At 34.0% G+C, this 22,767-nt stretch overlaps 1 protein-coding gene and 1 pseudogene across 14 annotated transcripts in view; one reads left to right on the plus strand and one right to left on the minus strand.

Annotated features, from left to right (window-relative positions):
- msn (serine/threonine-protein kinase msn) overlaps window positions 1-22,767 on the plus strand; it is an 87,220-nt gene that overhangs the window by 18,792 nt on the left and 45,661 nt on the right. The gene's annotated exons all lie outside the window — the stretch shown is intronic.
- LOC143302692 (uncharacterized) lies at window positions 234-1,349 on the minus strand (annotated as a pseudogene).

Consider the following 22,767-nt stretch of genomic DNA (forward strand, 5'->3'; position numbering starts at 1 on the left):
AGGAATGTTACATACATTTTTAAAAGTAAGATTATATTTTTTGACGCATTGATAGATGTAATTCGCTATTCCTTAAAGAAATATTAGCTTGTTATTGGGGTGTCCTAAATTGTAACGTTATAAAACAGCGTTTTTTTGTGATTTTTTTTTTAGAAGGAAAAGAAAGAAATGAAGTTATTGAATTTTGAAGTATGGTTTTATATATATTTAACGAATACAAAAAAGTTCTTTTTAAAGCAAAAAAAAATTATAACAGATTTCTAAGCCTATTTCATGGGCGTCTTGTCGCTGCAGTCTTCAATCGGCGGGAAAGATCCGCCTCGTAATTCTTGACTGAAACAAAAAATCAAAAAAGGATTAAATTTTTGTTTTCTTCAGGGTGAACTAAAAAAAGGCAGAAAAAAATGTGAAATTAAAAATTTCGGCGGGTTTAAGAAAGAAATGTGTTTAAAAAAAAATTTAAGGTGCTATAGCAATTGTTTAAATAAACTTTTTGACGAACTTTTTTAGTTCACTTAGAAGAGAATTTAATACTGAAGGAAAAAATTGTTGGTTCAATTAAATAAGTCGTTTAGTTTTTTTTGCTATTGCGCCCACCAATTTAGAAAAATCGTGAAAATAAAAACTGGTGAAAACGCGTTTTAAAGTTTTCAATAGGAAAAAATATCAATTTTTAGTTACTTACGTTGAAAATCTGCTACTCAGCTATTCCTGGTCAATATATCAGTCCTTCTTTTGATGCATTTGATGGAGTCTACGAGCTGTATGAGCCTCTTTACGGCTAAATGCCTGGCGCTTGTTCTCTCCCTCGATCCGTCGCGTGTCAGCGATATCAGTAAACATTTTGCACTGCTGGTCTATATTCAAATTAAGCAACTGCATGACACTCAGAATCGCTGAATACCCTTCGTTGAACATACCTGCAGTCGTGTAGGCAGCAATTTCAACGATCTTTTGGCCCGAATTGAGGTGTTTTGAAATGATGAGCCAAATTGTTGAGTTGAACGACTCATTGGAATTTTGAGTATAACCGCATAAGCATCGCGTTAAAGAGGTTACCGTCTGAGAGATCTTCATAAATTGGGCGAATGTGTTTCTCAACTTCTTTATTAATCAATCGATCGGGATGATTCAGCGTTGCTGTTATAGCTTCTTTCATCTTTTGGACAGAATCCACGTCCCTTCTAATGGCCAAACCATAATATTCTTACGATGTGTACAAATTCTTACAATCTGAACAAAACTAGTTATTAATGCTACAAACTAGTAGGTAAAGTCACGTACACTAAATGAATCATACACATTTGTACTTCTATTAGACACATTAAGACTCGACTGGATACAACCATGGATTATAACTATTGTATTGAACAACCCTTCAACCTTTTTCAGGTATGAAACTCTGAATAGAAAGTCGGAGTGGCGAGCGCTCGCATACCTGCTCCACGCTCGTTTGCTTTATATTCTTGGAAATATTTAGAATTGGCCTTTATCACTTTGCAAATATATTCTTAGATAGTTTATCTATCGATTTAAGCAATAAAAAAAACACGATTTTTTGACATTTTATTTCAGGACATCCCCTTATGTCAGAAAACTGTTACTTTCTTTTAAGAAGATGTAAATATTTTAGAGACGTATGTTAACGAGTACCTGCATCAACATTTACGTTTAATGATTTAGTTTAACGCTACTGCTCATTTTATGGCATATGTTCAATAATTCGTACATCTCCGAAAATATTAATAATAATCATAATTTTTAGTTTCTTTGGAAGATAATTAAGACATTTGTTGGGTAAGAGATAGTTGGTAGATATCAGAATACGATGATATATTTACATTACATCAAAATTATAAGCTGTGATTGAAATTCTTTCTAAAGGATTGTCAGCAATTGTCTTCTTATAAGATTAAAATATATTCTATTATATTTTCTTTTAATTCAAACTGTAGAGTATTTAGCATTTTCTTTGGCTTCTAACGCGTCTAATGTCATATTTGATGTTTCCTTTACACTTTATACAAATGAAATTTGGTAAAACTTGTAATTTTTTGCAAAATTACAAAAATAAATAATTTTATACAAAACATCAGAATAGAGATCACAGATAAATGTGAATAATTATAATAAATGCTAATCTTTTACTAACAAATTGCTTCATAACTTGAAAACCAAAGCCGACGAAAAGTTATTGAGAATGAAAATCTTGATAATATATTTCACAGTTATTTAAATCGGCGAGGTCGCCATTCCCAATAATTAAACTCTTAATAATAATTTCGTTTAATAAGACAAATTATAAAGAATACGAGATAGAAGAGGGGAAGAAGAAGCTAATTTGTGTATTGTATTTCTTTCTATATAATATGATTTTATAAATATAAATTTAATTCCAAATCAAGTTTTGCACAGATTATTTACGTATCCAGCGGCTTTGGTAGGTACTCGCACTGATAAATATCCGTCGATGTATGGGATGGGATACATAAATCGGAACACCTAAATATTTTCGTTTTTAGTGGTTTCATAGAAAAAACTACACAGCAGTAAGTTGTGCTATATGGAGGAGCACACACAGTGATAGATAATGTTTTTTCTGAAAGTCATTTTTTAAATAAGATTTTAAGGTCATTATCATTTTTTTGTGGGACCATATATTTGTTTAATACATTAATCGATCCATCTCGATATTCCCTACAAAGATTTAATTTAACAGTTACTTTAACTCTAATTTTTCAAATTGAAAATATGAAAGTCAAAGAGAACGTAAATACAAGGAGACCATTTCGCATCTTTCCTTGTTTTCCATATATTGTTGATTCTTGATTATCGTAACTCATAATAATAAATATCAGGATATTAGAAAACAGCTTCTCGTATACCGATCGTCATATATTTCAAACTAAATGGTACAAACAAACAATTCAGCGCTACATAAAATCTTACGCGTCCCATACCTTTCTTGTCAATAATACATATTATATTTCTTAATATATTTTCAAATATATGTGTCTTAATATAAGTAATTCCTCCTAATTGCTTTCTTTTTGTAGTTCAAACCATCTAAGCCTTTCATGGAGAGTTATTATCAAGTAAATTTTCAAAGTTCGTTCGCCTCTGTATTCGTAGCTGCGTTTATAAAATCTAGAAGAGTTTCCTGGATATCATCTTGTGTGTCGGTATTATGTTCCTTATCAGTTTCAAACCAGTTCATCACAGCGATACTGTCGCACCCTCCGCATCCTGGTATTTTGTTCAGTTTAGTAAGAGCTTCGTCTATGTCTTTTTTTATTATTTCGGGGTCTTCCGAACTCTGTTCGCTTTCATCTTTCAAAAGCTTGTCCCACGCGTTTTTCAGTATTGGACTCTTGATTTTTGACCAAGCATTATGTACCATACGACAGCAATCGTCTATATTTAATTGGGAATAGATGTGTATAAGTTCTTCCTCTGAAACGCTGTTAGATGTTGGCATTAATGATTCTAGCAGTTTGTTTCTGTACATTCGCTTGAAACATGCGATTATTCTACGATCTATTGGTTGTATGAATGGTGCAGCCTCATACGAATAGTACATGATTTTAACAAATTCATCTTTTGTACTTATTGTCCTGTTTTCGCGATCCGAGCCTCCGTTATGTAACAACAACAGAGTTTTCTCTCTGTGTCCGTTTTTCTGTTGTCTTTCTGTAACTAATTTTAAGAAACATTTATTGAACCATTCATTGAGTATGTTACTGTCCATGAAAGGCTTGGTGTTAGTTTTGTTCATAATTGATGGATAACTTGTGTGAAAACTTTTGAAAGATGGAAAATGCTCAATCGTGGCGATTATTAGTACCGGCAGCTTATGACATCCGGTAGCATTTGCACAGAGAAATGTAGTAACTTGTCCTTCTCCCATTCTTCTCCTTGATTGCGATTTCTCAAAGAGCAGAGTTTTTTCTGGTACTGCTTTCCACATTAGTGCTGCGCAGTCGGCATTGTAAACATTATCCAATGTGTACTCCCCGTCTTGTAGAAGTTTTCTAATCTCAGCTTTGAAGATATCCGCTTCATATTGATTTCCTAAATCTTTACTGATATCCTTTTTACGGAAATTGGAACGTTCTTTAAATCTTGTCACCCAACGGAGACTGCCTTTAAAACTATGATTTGTGCGAAATTGTGCATTCAATTCCCGAGCTTTATCCTTTAACATTGCATTTGTTACATTTCTGTTTTCTTTTGTACATTGTGTGTACCACTGGTGAAGAGCTTTGTGGAAATTCGGAACAGAGCATCCCACTTCTAATACTGTTGTGTAACGGCTAGTAGCTGCTGAGTTGGTCTCAAATAATTTTATTATCTCTTCTCGTCTTGATCTTATCGTGGACGCGGTGGCACGCCCAATTCCATACTTTTTTGCTATGGATCTATGAGACTCACCTTTGTCTATCATCTGAAGGATTTCATATTTTTTCTCAACTGTCAACCGTAACCGTTTTCGTGTTGGAGCCATTATTGTTTGTAACGTTTCAAATGTAAATACCGCACTGAAATGTTGTGACGAGATTTTACTTCAACAGTTACAGTCGTCGACAATCTTAATAGGGGGAAACAAATACTATATGGATTATATACCTATATAACTATATACGTATATATGTATATGAGGTACACTATGGAAAATTATACAACATTCTGATGATTGAACGTTCCGATAATGTATGTATGTGATGTGTAATCGAGATTATATTGTATATCAAAATAATATTCGACTAATAAAATAATATTCGACCAAGAGTTGATAGAAGCAAGCAGCGTGAAAGTGAGAATTTAATATGAGAATAATGAGAACAATTCTTTTTGCAAATAGTTTATAAATAAATGGTTCCTTGTAACTGAATTTATATTTCTGTCTATTCTACAGACGGTAACATTTTCGAGAATACTAATAATCCATTGTTTCTGCGAATATTGCAAAGCTTCTTTCCATGGTTTTATTTTTCGAGTATTTTTACGTAATTTTGTAAGAGCACAAGATAATGATAATGATTGTTTTTAATGCTTGTGTGGAAAAGACTACACGAGACAAAGTTACGCTATTTCGAGGAGCAAACGCAGTGGTAGATAATGCTTTTTCTAAGAGCCATTTTTTAAATAAGATTTGAAGGTCATCGTCATTTTTTGTGGGACCATATATTTGTTTAATACATTAATCGGTCCATCTTGATATTCCCTATAAAGGTTTAAGGTAACAGTTGCTTTAACTCTAATTTATCAAATTGAAAGTATGAAAGTCAAAGAGAACGTAAATAGAAGAATACCATTTCGCGTCTTTTCTTGTCTTGCCTATATTGCAGAACCTTGATTATAGGAACTAATAATAATAAATATCCGGATAGTAGGAAAACAGCATTTCGTATACCCAGTGACATATATTTCAAAAAAAATGTTACAAACAAACAATTAAACGCTACATAAAATCTTACCCATCTCATTCCTTACTTGACACTAAAGCATATTATATTTCTTTATAAATTTAATGTATATGTTTTAATATAAGTAGTTTCTCCGAGTTACTTTCATTTTGTAGTTCAAATCATCTAGGCCTTTTATGAAGAGCTGCCATCATCAAGTATATCTTCAAATTTCTCGTCAGTAGGTTTGTTCGCTTCTGTATCCATAGTTGCATTTATAAACTGCATAAGAGCACTGTTGAGATCATCTTCTTGTGGGGCGGCATGTTTCTTATTAGTTTCAAACCAGTTCATCACAGCAATACTGTCGCACTCTCGGCATTCTGGTATTTTACTCAGTTCTTTAAGTGCTTCATCTATGTCCTGTCTTATTTCGGGCTCTTCCAAACTCTGTCCGCTTTCATCCTTCAGAAGGTTGTCCCACGCGTTTTTCAGTATTGACGTGCTGACATTTGTCCAAGCATGACTTGCCATGCGGCAACAATCCCACATCTTTAAGTCACACTGGTCATTTACCATTCCTTGAATTGTATAGGGTTCAGTACATGGAACTATTGTTTTCAGCAATTGGATTTTGCACTTTCGCTTGAAACACTCGATTATTCCATGATCCATTGGTTGTATGAGCGGTGCAGCGTCGTATGAAAGATACATGATTTTAACTAATTCATCTTTTGTACTTACTATCCCGGTTTCGTGATGAGGGAAAACGTTATCTAGCAACAGCAGAGTTTTCATTCTGCGCCCTATTTTTTGTTGTCTTTCTCTAACTGATTTTAAGAAACATTCATCGAACCATTCATCGAAAAGGTTACTGTCTATGATAGGCAGGGCGCTACCTCTGTAGATACTTGTCAGAATTCTGAAGGATTTTAAACATGGAGGATTCATTTCTGTTCCGACTACTAGTACTGGCAACCGATGATTTCCGGTAGCATTTGCACCAAGAAGTATCGTAACTTTTTCTCCGTGCGGGTTACGCGTGTTTTGTGATGCCGTATACAGTGCAGTGTTTTGCGGTAGTGCTGTCCACAGTATTCCAAAGCAATCGGCATTGTAAACGTTATCCAATGTGTATTCTCCGCTTTGCAGAAGAGATTTAAGTTGAGCTTTGCAGATATTCGCTTCTTTTTCATTTCCCGTTTTTACATCTCCAATCAGATCCGTTGCACGTATACTGTAACGTCTTTTAAAAGCTGTCACCCAAGACAAAGTGGCATGAAAATTATCAGTACCGCGAATTTTTATACTCAATTCCCGAGCTTTACTCTGTAACATCTCATTCGTTATTGTTATGTTTTTATCTGTATATCGTATGTACCACTGCTGAAGAGCTGTTTTGAATTTTTCATTAGCTTCATGTGCTGTATAATATTTGGAAGTGCTAGGACGCGCTAAGCTGTTCTGGAATTCTTCTTGTATCACTGCACTGTTGTATTTTATGGTGTACACAGTTGCCCTTGAAATATTGTACCGTTCTTCTATGGTTACACGAGTCTCACCTCTTTCTATCATTTGAGTGATATCGTATTTCTCGACAAGTGTCAACATTCCGAAGGTCCGTTTTACAGCCATTATTGTTTGTAACGTTTCGAATGTAAATACCGTACTGAAATATTGTGACGAGATTTTATTTCGACAGTTACAGTCGTTGACAATCTTAATAGGGGGAAACAAGTACTATATGGATTATATACCTATATAGCTATATACGTATAAATGTATATGACATACACTATGGAGAATTATACAACATTCTGATGATTGAACGTTCCGATAATGTATGTATGTGATGTATAATCGAGATTATATTGTATATCAAAATAATATTCGACTAATAAAATAATATTCGACCAAGAGTTGATAGAAGCAAGCAGCGTGAAAGTGAGAATTTAATATGAGAATAATGAGAACAATTTTTTTTGCAAATAGTTTATAAATAAATGGTTCCTTGTAACTGAATTTATATTTCTGTCTATTCTACAAACGGTAACATTTTCGAGAATACTAATAATCCATTGTTTCTGCGAATATTGCAAAGCTTCTTTCCATGGTTTTATTTTTCGAGTATTTTTACGTAATTTTGTAAGAGCACAAGATAATGATAATGATTGTTTTTAATGCTTGTGTGGAAAAGACTACACGGGACAAAGTTACGCTATTTCGAGGAGCAAACGCAGTGGTAGATAATGCTTTTTCTAAGAGCCATTTTTTAAATAAGATTTGAAGGTCATCGTCATTTTTTTGTGGGACCATATATTTGTTTAATACATTGATCGGTCCATCTTTATATTCCCTATAAAGGTTTAAGGTAACAGTTGCTTTAACTCTAATTTATCAAATTGAAAGTATGAAAGTCAAAGAGAACGTAAGTAGAAGAATACCATTTCGCGTCTTTTCTTGTCTTGCCTATATTGCAGAACCTTGATTATAGGAACTAATAATAATAAATATCCGGATAGTAGGAAAACAGCTTTTCGTATACCCAGTGACATATATTTCAAAAAAAAATGTTACAAACAGACAATTAAACGCTACATAAAATCTTACCCATCTCATTCCTTACTTGACACAAAAGCATATTATATTTCTTTATAAATTTAATGTATATGTTTTAATATAAGTAGTTTCTCCGAGTTACTTTCATTTTGTAGTTCAAATCATCTAGGCCTTTTATGAAGAGCTGCTATCATCAAGTATATCTTCAAATTTCTCGTCAGTTGGTTTGTTCGCTTCTGTGTCCATAATTGCATTCGTAAAGTGCACAAGAGAACTGTTGAGATCGAATTAATGGTGGGGCATGTTTCTTGTTAGTTTCAAACCAGTTCATCACAGCGATACTGTCGCACTCTCCGCATCCTGGTATTTTACTCAGTTCTTCAAGTGCTTCATCTATGTCCTGTCTTATTTCGGGCTCTTCCAAACTCTGTCCGCTTTCATCATTCAGAAGGTTGTCCCACGCGTTTTTCAGTATTGACGTGCTGACACTTGTCCAAGCATGACTTGCCATGCGGCAACAATCCCACATATTTAAGTCACACTGGTCTTTTACCGTTCTTTGCAGTGTATAGGGTTTAGTACATGGAACTAATGTTTTCAGCAATTGGATTTTGCACTTTCGCTTGAAACACTCGATTATTCCATGATCCATTGGTTGCATGAGCTGTGCGGCGTCGTATGAAAGATACATGATTTTAACTAATTCATCTTTTGTACTTACTATCCCGGTTTCGTGATGAGGGAAAACGTTATCTAGCAACAGCAGAGTTTTCATTCTGCACCCTAATTTTTGTTGTCTTTCTCTAACTGATTTTAAGAAACATTCATCGAACCATTCATCGAAAAGGTTACTGTCTATGATAGGCAGGTCGCTACCTCTGTAGATACTTGTCAGAATTCTGAAGGATTTTAAACATGGAGGATTCATTTCTGTTCCGACTACTAGTACTGGCAACCGATGACTTCCGGTAGCATTTGCACCAAGAATTATCGTAACTTTTTCTTCGTGCAGGGTACGCATGTTTTGTGATGCCGTATACAGTGCAGTGTTTTGTGGTAGTGCTGTCCACAGTATTCCTAAGCAATCGGCATTGTAAACGTTATCCAATGTGTATTCTCCGCATTGCAGAAAATATTTAAGTTGAACTTTGCAGATATTCGCTTCTTTTTCATTTACCGTTTCCACATCTCCAATCGTATCCTTTATACGTTTTTTAAATTGATACACCCAAGACATACCGGCTTGAAAATAAGCAGCACCGCGAATTTGTATACTCAATTCCCGAGCTTTATTCCCTATCATCTCATTCGTTATTGTTATGTTTTTATTTTTATATCGTATGTACCACTGCTGAAGAGCTGTTTGGAATTTTTCCTTAGCATCGTGTGCTGTTAAATATTTGGAAGTGCTAGGACGCGCTAACCTGTTCTGGAATTCTTCTTGTATCACTGAACGTTTGAATTTTACGGTTTGCGCAGTTCTCCATGTAATATTGTACCGTTCTTCTATGGTTTCACGAGCCTCACCTCTTTCTATCATTTGAGTGATATCGTATTTCTCGGCAATTGTCAACATTCCGAAGGTCCGTTTTTTAGCCATTATTGTTTGTAACGTTTCGAATGTAAATACCGCACTGAAATATTGTGACGAGATTTTATTTCGACAGTTACAGTCGTTGACAATCTTAATAGGGGGAAACAAGTACTATATGGATTATATACCTATATAGCTATATACGTATAAATGTATATGACATACACTATGGAGAATTATACAACATTCTGATGATTGAACGTTCCGATAATGTATGTATGTGATGTATAATCGAGATTATATTGTATATCAAAATAATATTCGACTAATAAAATAATATTCGACCAAGAGTTGATAGAAGCAAGCAGCGTGAAAGTGAGAATTTAATATGAGAATAATGAGAACAATTTTTTTTGCAAATAGTTTATAAATAAATGGTTCCTTGTAACTGAATTTATATTTCTGTCTATTCTACAAACGGTAACATTTTCGAGAATACTAATAATCCATTGTTTCTGCGAATATTGCAAAGCTTCTTTCCATGGTTTTATTTTTCGAGTATTTTTACGTAATTTTGTAAGAGCACAAGATAATGATAATGATTGTTTTTAATGCTTGTGTGGAAAAGACTACACGAGACAAAGTTACGCTATTTCGAGGAGCAAACGCAGTGGTAGATAATGCTTTTTCTAAGAGGCATTTTTTAAATAAGATTTGAAGGTCATCGTCATTTTTTTGTGGGACCATATATTTGTTTAATACATTGATCGGTCCATCTTGATATTCCCTATAAAGGTTTGAGTTAACAGTTGCTTTAACTCTAATTTATCAAATTGAAAGTATGAAAGTCAAAGAGAATGTAAATAGAAGAATACCATTTCGCGTCTTTTCTTGTCTTGCCTATATTGCAGAACCTTGATTATAGGAACTAATAATAATAAATATCCGGATAGTAGGAAAACAGCTTTTCGTATACCCAGTGACATATATTTCAAAAAAAATGTTACAAACAAACAATTAAACGCTACATAAAATCTTACCCCTCTCATTCCTTACTTGACACAAAAGCATATTATATTTCTTTATAAATTTAATGTATACGTTTTAATATAAGTAGTTTCTCCGAGTTACTTTCATTTTGTAGTTCAAATCATCTAGGCCTTTTATGAAGAGCTGCTATCATCAAGTATATCTTCAAATTTCTCGTCAGTTGGTTTGTTCGCTTCTGTGTCCATAGTTGCATTCGTAAAGTGCACAAGAGAACTGTTGAGATCGAATTAATGGTGGGGCATGTTTCTTGTTAGTTTCAAACCAGTTCATCACAGCGATACTGTCGCACTCTCCGCATCCTGGTATTTTACTCAGTTCTTCAAGTGCTTCATCTATGTCCTGTCTTATTTCGGGCTCTTCCAAACTCTGTCCGCTTTCATCATTCAGAAGGTTGTCCCACGCGTTTTTCAGTATTGACGTGCTGACATTTGTCCATGCATGACTTGCCATGCGGCAACAATCCCACATATTTAAGTCACACTGGTCTTTTACCATTCCTTGCATTGTATAGGGTTGAGTACATGGAACTAATGTTTTCAGCAATTGGATTTTGCACTTTCGCTTGAAACACTCGATTATTCCATGATCCATTGGTTGCATGAGCTGTGCAGCGTCGTATGAAAGATACATGATTTTAACTAATTCATCTTTTGTACTTACTATCCCGGTTTCGTGATGAGGGAAAACGTTATCTAGCAACAGCAGAGTTTTCATTCTGCGCCCTATTTTTTGTTGTCCTTCTCTAACTGATTTTAAGAAACATTCATCGAACCATTCATCGAAAAGGTTACTGTCTATGATAGGCAGGTCGCTACCTCTGTAGATACTTGTCAGAATTCTGAAGGATTTTAAACATGAAGGATTCATTTCTGTTCCGACTACTAGTACTGGCAACCGATGACTTCCGGTAGCATTTGCACCAAGAAGTATCGTAACTTTTTCTGCGTGCAGGGTACCCATCTTTTGTGATGCCGTATACAGTGCAGTGTTTTGCGGTAGTGCTGTCCACAGTATTCCTAAGCAATCGGCATTGTAAACGTTATCCAATGTGTATTCTTCGCTTTGCAGAAAACATTTAAGTTGAACTTTGCAGATATTCGCTTCTTTTTCATTTACCGTTTCTACATCTCCAATCGTATCCTTTATACGTCTTTTAAATAGATGCACCCAAGTCGTACCGGCTTGAAAATTAGCAGCACCGCGAATTTTTATACTCAATTCCCGAGCTTTATTCCCTATCATCTCATTCGTTATTCTTATGTTTTTATTTTTATATCGTATGTACCACTGCTGAAGAGCTGTTTGGAATTTTTCATTAGCATCGTGTGCTGTTAAATATTTGGAAGTGCTAGGACGCGCTAACCTGTTCTGGAATTCTTCTTGTATCATTGCACGTTTGAATTTTACGGTTTGCGCAGTTCTCCATGTAATATTGTACCGTTCTTCTATGGTTTCACGAGCCTCACCTCTTTCTATCATTTGAGTGATATCGTATTTCTCGGCAATTGTCAACATTCCGAAGGTCCGTTTTTTAGCCATTATTGTTTGTAACGTTTCGAATGTAAATACCGCACTGAAATGTTGTGACGAGATTTTACTTCAACAGTTACAGTCGTCGACAATCTTAATAGGGGGAAACAAATACTATATGGATTATATACCGATATAACTATATACGTATATATGTATATGAGGTACACTATGGAAAATTATACAACATTCTGATGATTGAACGTTCCGATAATGTATGTATGTGATGTATAATCGAGATTATATTGTATATCAAAATAATATTCGACTAATAAAATAATATTCGACCAAGAGTTGATAGAAGCAAGCAGCGTGAAAGTGAGAATTTAATATGAGAATAATGAGAACAATTTTTTTTGCAAATAGTTTATAAATAAATGGTTCCTTGTAACTGAATTTATATTTCTGTCTATTCTACAAACGGTAACATTTTCGAGAATACTAATAATCCATTGTTTCTGCGAATATTGCAAAGCTTCTTTCCATGGTTTTATTTTTCGAGTATTTTTACGTAATTTTGTAAGAGCACAAGATAATGATAATGATTGTTTTTAATGCTTGTGTGGAAAAGACTACACGAGACAAAGTTACGCTATTTCGAGGAGCAAACGCAGTGGTAGATAATGCTTTTTCTAAGAGGCATTTTTTAAATAAGATTTGAAGGTCATCGTCATTTTTTTGTGGGACCATATATTTGTTTAATACATTGATCGGTCCATCTTGATATTCCCTATAAAGGTTTGAGTTAACAGTTGCTTTAACTCTAATTTATCAAATTGAAAGTATGAAAGTCAAAGAGAATGTAAATAGAAGAATACCATTTCGCGTCTTTTCTTGTCTTGCCTATATTGCAGAACCTTGATTATAGGAACTAATAATAATAAATATCCGGATAGTAGGAAAACAGCTTTTCGTATACCCAGTGACATATATTTCAAAAAAAATGTTACAAACAAACAATTAAACGCTACATAAGATCTTACCCATCTCATTCCTTGCTTGACACAAAAGCATATTATATTTCTTTATATATTTAATGTATATATATATGGTTTAATTCTAGGATAATTCAGGGATCGATTCTGAAAATCGAGTTTATTGTGAAAATACTTAAATGAAATACAGGAGTAAACAACAATTAATAATTAACCATAATTAATAACAGTAATAATTAAATAAACAACAACCAATTAATAACAGTAAACAATAAATGGCAAGTTCTGTGCAATGTCTACCTGAAAATCGAGAATCGATTTTCAACGTCCTGAGCAACCAATCTTTCTCCGTCAATCTTCAATGTTTTAAATAATTACTCTTTCTTCTGTGATCTTGTCTATCTCCGATGTTGATCTCCGTCCGTCCGTTGGGGAAATGCGTGTCTCTCAAAATGGCTTTTCGTAAAACAAAGAAAGCCGCTCTGCTCGTGAAACAAAAGAAGTCGTGCTGTCCGTAAAACAGAGAAAGTCCCCTTGTTTATCCGCATTTGAACTCTTAAAGAGTTTACATATATACGAGCTATTTTCATTTTGTAGTTCAAATCATTTAGGCCTTTTATGGAGAGCTATCATCAAGTATATCTCGAAAGTTCTCGTCAGTAAGTTTGTTCGCTTCTGTATCCATAGCTGCATTTATAAAATCTATAAGAGTACTGCTGATATCGACTTGTATGTTGATATTATGTTTCTTATCACTTTCAAACCAGTTCATCACAGCAATACTGTCGCACCCTCCGCATCCTGGCATTTTGTTCAGTTTTTTAAGTGCTTTATCTATGTCCTTTTTTATTATTTCGGGGTCTTCCGAACTCTGTTCGCTTTCATCTTTCAAAAGCTTGTCCCATGCGTTTTTCAGTATTGGACTCTTGACTTTTGACCAAGCATTATGTACCATACGACAGCAATCGTCTATATATAATTGGGAATAGATGTGTATAAGTTCTTCCTCTGAAACGCTGTTAGATGTTGGTATTAATGATTCTAGCAATTCGTTTCCGTACATTCGCTTGAAACATGCGATTATTCCATGATCCATTGGTTATATGAGCGGTGCAGCGTCATTTGAAAGATACATAATTTTAACTAATTCATCTTTTGTACTTATTATCCCGCTTTCGTGATGAGTGGCAACGTTATTTAGGAAGAGCAGAGTTTTCTTTCTTCGCCCGATTTTCTGTTGTCTTTCTGTTACTGATTTTAAGAAACATTCATCGGACCATTCATTGAAAAGTTTACTGTCTATCATAGGCTTGGTGTTAGCTTTGTAGATAATTGACAGAACTCCGGAGGATGTTAAACATGGAGGATCCTTCCGATTACTAGTACCGGCAACTTGTGACATCCGGTAGCATTTGCACAAAAAAATGTAAGAACTTTTTCTCCGTACGGGCTTTTCTTTGATTGCGATGCCTCAAAGAGCAGAGTTCTTTCTGGTACTGTTCTCCATATTAGTCCTAAGCAATCGGCATTGTAAACGTTATCCAATGTGTATTCTCCGTCTTGCAGAAGATTTTTGAGCTGAGCTTTGGAGTAATCCGCTTCACCTTCATTTACGATTTCTAAATCTTCATTCGTATCCGTATTACGGAAATCATAACGTTTTCTAAAACTTGCCACCCAAAGCTTACTGCCTTTAAAAGGTAAAGTACTGCGAAATTTTTTATTCAATTCGTGAGCTTTAGTCGCTAACATCTCATTTGTTACTGTTATGTTTTTATTTGTACAGCGTATGTACCACTGGCGAAGAGTTCTGTCGAAATTCGCACAAGAGGCTGCACTTCCAAAAACTGTTGTGGAACTGCTAGTAGCCGCTGAGTTGCTCTCGAAACATTCCGTTATTCCATCTTGCATTTTTTTTATATTGTATATGGCGCCTTTTGAAATACCATACTTTTGTGCTATTATTTTGTAATGGACACCTTCTTCCATCATTTGGAGGATTTCCTGTTTCTTTTCAACTGACTACCATTTCCTTCTTTTTGTTAGAGCCACTATTTTTTGTAACATTTCGTATGTAAATACCGCACTGAAATGTTGTGACGAGATTTTATTTCGACAGTTACAGTCGTCGACGATTTTGATAGGAGGAAACAAATACTATATGGATTATATACTTATATAGGTATATACGTATACAGGGTGGTTGGTAACTGATGGTACAAGCGGAAAGAGGGTGATTCTACGCGAAAAAAGAAGTCGAAAATATACAATAAAAATTTTTCGTTTGAGGCTTTGTTTTCGAGAAAATCGACTTTGAATTTTCGCTCGGTACGCGTGCGGTACGGTATAACGGATCTCACTGTAGATCGTCGCCTCGATGGAAAAATAAAAAAAAAAAAAATTAAAAAAAAATGTTTATTGTATATTTTCGACTTCTTTTTTCGCGTAGAATCACCTCCTTTCCGCTTGTACCACCAGTTACCAACCACCCTGTATATGTATCTGACATGCATTATGGAGAATTATACAACATTCTGATGATTGAACGTTGTGATAATGTATGTATGTGATGTATAATCGAGGTTATATTCTATATCAAAATAACGAATAATATTTCACTGAGAGTTGACGGAAGGAAGCAGCATGAAAGTAAGAATTTATTATGAGATTATTATGAGCGGTAACCTTGTCAAGAAGACTAATAATTCATTGTTTCTGCGAATATTGCAAAGCTTCTTTTCATGATTTTATTTTTCGAGTATTTTTACGTAATTTTGTAAGAGCAAAAATAATGATTCTAACTACGGAGACAGGCGAATCAAAAATAATTCTAATTTTAGACATCAGTGAATTATGGAACTACACGTATCATTGTGCTTTATTGTTAATATCGAGTAATTTGAAAACAGTGTCTTCTTCCGTAAAAAATTTAACGTAGATTATACCTATGAAATTTGAATTTTTAATACGTACTGGCAACTTGCCTTTTTCGATTGCAAGTAAGCAATGCTGAAATTGCGATCATTAAATATAGATATCTTGAAAATAAAGATTTATGTTAATCCCGATGTTATTCTGTATTTTATTTGGGCGTTACTTAGGAGAATCCTGTTTCAAAAACTCAATTTAGTACCGTTCTGTACTATCGACCATTTGTCATAAATCACTAGATTTAGGACAATAGGAACCCATGCGCAGCTGACTACGAAAACATGAATGACGCATAAGCGATTGCCCGATCGCTACTCAAATCCGGTGCATTAAGCAAATTATATACACTGCTATATGCACAAGTATGCGAACACTCGGTGCAACTCAAACAAAACGTTTATATAATTATTATATTTTAAAGATTATATTAGAAATATGTTTCTCTAGTGTTAACTCCTTAATTCTCGTCGTAAATGGTATTAAATGTACTGCCAAATCGAAACTGGAACGAGGAAAATATACTTTTGCCAAACAAGTCCCATATTCATTACTAGTAACTAGCTAACACTTGATAAAATCTATATAAACTTATAGAATGTAATTGAATAAACGCATATTGCAATCATTCTAAACTCTCAACATTGTACAGATATGTATGCTTACAATCACTGACCTTAGCTGTTTTCATGGAAGTAATGTTCATTCATCTTCAATTGTGTTTTGCTTTTTAATTACACTAATGAATATCAACTATTGTATTGGACAATATCGACTAATCGCACAAGGTTAACAGAGATAAGATCAGATGCGAATGTACATTATAGAGCCTTATTTCAAATATATTTTATGTACTTGCAATAATTTGGAAGTGTCTTAATGCTTACGCACGGTAGTATATACTCACTCTACGAACAATTTTTATGATTTCCCGTTGTGAAACCAGATTTGTCTAAAGCAGTAAAAATTAGTTTCTATTCCACGCAAGAAATTGACATTGACGGAGGAATTTTTTTTTTCCGGAAAATTTTTTACTGTCTCGACTTGGAGCATGCATAAATTGTATAAATTAAATTCATCTACTGTAAGAAGGAATCCAAAGCTGAGGACGGCAGTAAATTTGGTCGCAATAAAGAGGATTTTACGGGCGCCTAATAACGGTTTATTGGGGTTATTGTGAGCCTGAATAAGCATGTTTGCACATTTCGTTACTATTTAGTCCGAAATCGAAGATTTGGGTCGCAGGAAATAACATGCAACATTGTAGAAAACTACTGGGAAAATTTTAATGGGCTATAGGTACAATTGAAAGTGTTGACAGGCCGGAAAAGATATATTATCCCGGTGAGTTATATGGCCTTTGGAGCAGCGACTAATTATAAAGGTATACCTAACTGTCTTGGGTCCTTAATAGTTGTAAAATGCATGTGGATGGTGGGAATATCGGAAATTTTGGTATAAAAGGACGTTTCGGTAGAGAGAATAGCCAGTTACGAGTAAGTTGCGAGCAGTTGCAGTTGCGAGCAGTTGCAGTTGCGAGTTAGTCTTTCCTCGGTAGTTGTCGAGTTGTGAGTTGTTGGTCATGAGCTTCAATTATTATAAATAAATCTATATAATAAATAAAATCTCATATAATTCTGGGACCCCGTGCCGGGATTGAACAAAACAGAAAACGAACTATTTAACAGATCGTGTTAACTAATTTAACTATTGGCGTAGTAATTGTGCAACTGAGTTGATATCAAGTCGATATCACGATGAGCGAAGGATCAAATGCGGACAATACCATGGTGGATATCGAAGAAAAGTGCATTGTTAACGATAAGCCTGAACGAATCGAAACAGTGAAAGTTGCGGAGTTCAAAGATGAACTCCAGAAACGAAGATAAAAAGCAGTTCGTAAGAAGAAAGAACTGCAAGCGCGTAAGAGCTTCCATTGCTTTGAAAATTGAGCATGGACGAAGAAGACGAAGAAGATGAAGGACGAAGAGCGCAAAGTGTTTGAAACACACGTAAGAGTCGACAACAGAAACGCACTCGTCTTAATATTCAAAGCTGGTAACAACGTCAATGTGCAAAGCTGGTCGCTGGAATTTGAGGAAATGTGCCACCTTTATGATTGGATTGACGTGCAGCGAGTAATATACGCGACTTTTACGCGTTCGGCAAAATTGTTCGTTAACTATGAAATGTGCTTTAAAAGTTGCAAAATAACGAAGGAAATGTTGAGTACCGAATTTGCACAAAAGGTAGACGCGCACAAGGTGCATAAGGGATTGTCGCATCGAACCAAGGACGCAGAGACATACCAATAGTTCGACATACCTAAGCAAGTGAATGTGGAGAGTTCAGTTGTGATAAAATATATCATCGACGGAATTTGTGACGAGGAAGACCGACAAAATAATACTGTATGGCGCCAAGGATATTCGCGAATTAAAAGAGAAGTTCGCCCCGTGCGAGGCCATGAAATAAAACGCGAAGACGGAAAGAAGAAAAATCCGAGAAGACGAGTCGCCACAGAGTTGCACAGAAACCGGTGCGACGGTGTTTTCTGTGCGAAAACAAAGATCATCTAAGTGCGAAATGTTCAACAAAAAGCAAAGCTGCTAGATGTTTCAAATGTCAAGAGTACGGGCACATCGCATTGCAGTTTAACAATTTAAGTGTATCCTCTGAGGAGGCGTGTAGTGTGTCGCAATTATTACAGACGAAGTGTTGTAGAGACGTTGACACTTCGTCAACCGCGCGCGCGTAGTATCAAGGACTAATGTTCACTACTTAAAAAACAAAGAAGTCTAAAAATTATTTAAGTGGTCAATTATATTTTTCGGTAATGATTTTATGTAACAATTTTACATACTGATTATACAAAGAACAAATTAAAGGTATTAGGTTGTCCGAAAAGTTTTTTTCGTTTCATAAGGTGACAATAGATGAACAACAATTTCTGTTTTATATTATTTTATTGAATTAGATATTATCCATTCTGTCATATTTCTATTATTGTGTTCGTGCATAATTCAATAAACTAATATAAAATAAATAACATTGTGCATTTATTATTTGGTAATCTATTCAGTGTTGCAAGTTCTTCATCTATGTCCTTTTTTATTATTTCGAAGTCTTCCGAACTTTGTTCGCTTTCATGTTTCAAAGGCATGTCCCACTCATTTTTCAGTATTGCATTATTGACTCTTGATTAAGCATCATATACCATGCGACAACAATCGCTCATGTTTAATTCGTAATGATTATCTATCAGTTCTTTCTCCGTATTGCAGTTAGGTAATGGCATTAATGTTTCCAGCAAATCTTTTCGGTACATTCGCTTGAAACATGCGATTATTCCACGATCCATTGGTTGTATGAGCGGCGCAGCGTCAAATGAAAAGTTGACTTTTCATTTTATGTTGCACCGCTCATCTTATCAATGGATCGTGGAATAATCGCATGTATTAGGCGAATGTATCGAAAAGAGTTACTGGAAACATTGATGCCAATACCTCATGGCCATAAGGAAGACAATGAATAGTTCGAAAAATATTTCTTAAAATCAGTTAATACAGTACTCGCAGAATTATACAACGTTCAGGTGACAAAACGTTCCGATAATGTTTGTATATGTATATGTGTGTATATAATCCAAGTTCTACTGTATATTAAAATAACAAGCAATATTCAACCAAGAGTATAGAAGCAAGCAGCATGAGAGTGACAATTTATTGCGAGATTATAAGAATAACAAGAATTATTTTATTTGCAAATAGTTTATAAATAAATGGTTTTTTGTAACTGAATTTATATTTCTGTCTATTCTACAAACGGTAACCTTTTCAAGAATATTAATAATCCATTGTTTCTGCGAATATTGCAAAGCTTCTTTTCATGGTTTTATTTTTCGAGTATTTTTACGTAATTTTGTAAAAGCAAAAAATAATGACTACGAAGATAAAGGAGTCAAGAATGAATTGTAATTTTGGACATCGGTGAATTATGGAACTGCGTGTATCATTGTGTTTTATTATTACTATCAACTAATTTGAAAAACAGTGTCTTTCCATAGAAAATTCAACGTAGATTATATTTATGAAATTTGAATTCGTGGAAACAAAGAATTTCATACTTCTCACATAAAATGATTCATACTAGTGTTAGTTTGATTCATTTTAGAGGTTTCGATCCATCTTCTTGTAGCGAATAATTCCTTCTTTGTAATTGAAACTTATAATTTAATCGTTGATCTGACGATTTTCATTAATAAAGTATTTAGGATGCGATTGAAAACTCATTTACGTAAAACTTTTGTACATTGATCTCTCTAACTGCGTGTATCGTCCATATAACAAATGTGTGAGTGACATAATTTAACAATTAGTCGCTGTTATGATGTAAAGATTGTTGTATAAATGTATCGGTGATTATGAAAGTGGCTTAAGTCACATATTTTTTGTTTCAGGATAGTTAAAGCTTCGATGCATGAACTGAATTATGTTTAATGATACGTTTCGATTACTGTTACTTTGCGAAGATGGTTTCAAATTATTGTGATGTAAATAGACGCGAAGCAAAATAAACGATAAGCTCCTTTCTTTTTTTTAGATTCTCGACTTAGATTATTTTCATAATCATCGACACAAATATGTATGTACTGATCTGTTTGTCAACATTATCTTACATCGTCAACGTATGATCAAATTTAATTGTATATTCGTGTTATAGAAATCTGTACTAACTGTATTTATTAAATTAATTACTTTATACTTGACATATGTTTTGCTTAAAACTTTAGCTACATGTATTTTATATTTTTATAAAGGAAAATAAACAGGAAGTTTATTATATATCTACCGAATTTTGTCTATTCAATTTACCTAAGAAGTTAAAAATGCATTTTTTAATAAAATTATTTATGTTTACATATCAGAATAATTTTTTTCCTAAATATAAATTTGTAGTAAATATCTTGCAACTGCTATGTATATTTTCAGATTGGGTTCAAATTTTGTAAAATATAGTCTTGACAGTCGTGTCTCATTATAGTGCCAGCGAAGTATCAAGATGTTAAAATACAACAATCTTCAGATAAAAGTTTTTTATAACAAGAATACGAATACCTTTGCGAGTCACTGTATATGTACAGTGAGTGTGACAGATGGGCGAATACTTATGTGGCCAACTGTATATATAAACAGTACTAAATACATAGAAATAAAAATTAATGAAAAAATTCAGGATATAGCAATAATATTTTCCCAAGATAGAAATATAGGTATACTATCATTAAGTAATATTAATGTTAAAATTATCTCCTTAGATTTCCTTTTTATCCAATAACATCTTGTAATCTATTTGGTATATATCGTTATACATTTTTTTATTGAAAAAGTTTTCTGTTCTCTTTTTAAAGATTCCTTGAGATATTATTTTAACGATGTACGATATTGGTGCATCTATTTTCCAAGTTTCTATCATACGTGTTCATTTATGTGATTGTGAAAGAGTAGCTATTGTTTGGTAAGTCTGCATGTAGACGTCATTGACGCATTATACGTTACCTTGTACGTTGGATCATGACCTTATTGGGAATAAAATGCGTTTCGAAATCCTAATATGTCAGCACTTTTTTTATACAAATTTTTCTTTATAATACAGTAGAACGTTTATAGAACGGTTATATGGACTAATTGAAGGACAAGAGTACGGATAAGAATTTTCGAATTTTCGGATAACAAGATACTTTACTTTCAAGATACTTTATTGATGTTTATCTTTATATTTGTATTTCAAGAAAGAACATGGAATGCAAAAAATATGGAATTCAACTAATGAAACTAAATATTTGACTAAAGATTTATTGGTTTCAAATTCTTTTAGCTACTTAATCGCTCAACTTCCTTTGCAAATTTAATTCGATAAACTTACATTTCTTTTGTACCTCGTATTATCTGAACCCCATACCTAAAGCCTAAAATACTTCAAAATGTTAGGGAATGTCATCATTGCCGTTATATTCGTGTTCCAATTCATTATTCCAAGCACACATAACAATGGTACCATAGTCAATTATTGAAGAAGTTTCATCACATTGCAACCGTTCTATCACGTCGCGTCAACGTTATCACAATCACTGAATCCTAGTATTGTACTCAATGCAGAAAGAGCTTCTTTTATATCTTTCGTAATATTATCTTTCATTTCTTCTTTATGGTGTCTTCAATGTAGTTTACTAGCTTTTTTCGTGTTCTTTTTAGCGTCGTACATTTAACACCCGCCCAAGTGTACGTCGCCGTATAACAGCAATCCTTTAAAAATTGCTTGCAAAGCTGTATCATCCTTTCATCGGTATTATCGTTGGTAGTCAAAAAATTTTTTCTATAGAAGATCGAATTGTTTACATACGAAACGTGTTCGGATAATCGTGATTTTATTGTATAAACTTTTATTTTCAAACGTGAAAAGGAACGTGTTCGCAGCTGTTAATCCGAACATCTCGTTTGCCATTGAATGGGAAAGAGTTTTTGCACAATTTGCAGAAAATCTCCATGTGCCGTTGTATCTTCTCGCTGAAACTAGAGCTTACCGTGTTCCCCGGTATCAGGAAATTCTAGCAATATACATGTATCTCCCAGTGACATTCCCCTCTTACTTACTGTCACAGTCTGATTATTTTCCTCAAAGTAAGGTTCAATGATACCGAAAGGTGACACTTGACACTCAGTTGTTACTTCGACATTAAATTGAACAAGACTTAGCCTCTTTATAAATCTGAGATGAATTCAATACAGAGAATCCTACGCAACTGGGCCAAACTGTATTTTTAAAA

The sequence above is a fragment of the Bombus vancouverensis genome, chromosome 5 (assembly GCF_051014615.1).
Source record: "Bombus vancouverensis nearcticus chromosome 5, iyBomVanc1_principal, whole genome shotgun sequence".
In the NCBI taxonomy this organism is placed as follows: Eukaryota; Metazoa; Arthropoda; class Insecta; order Hymenoptera; family Apidae; genus Bombus; species Bombus vancouverensis.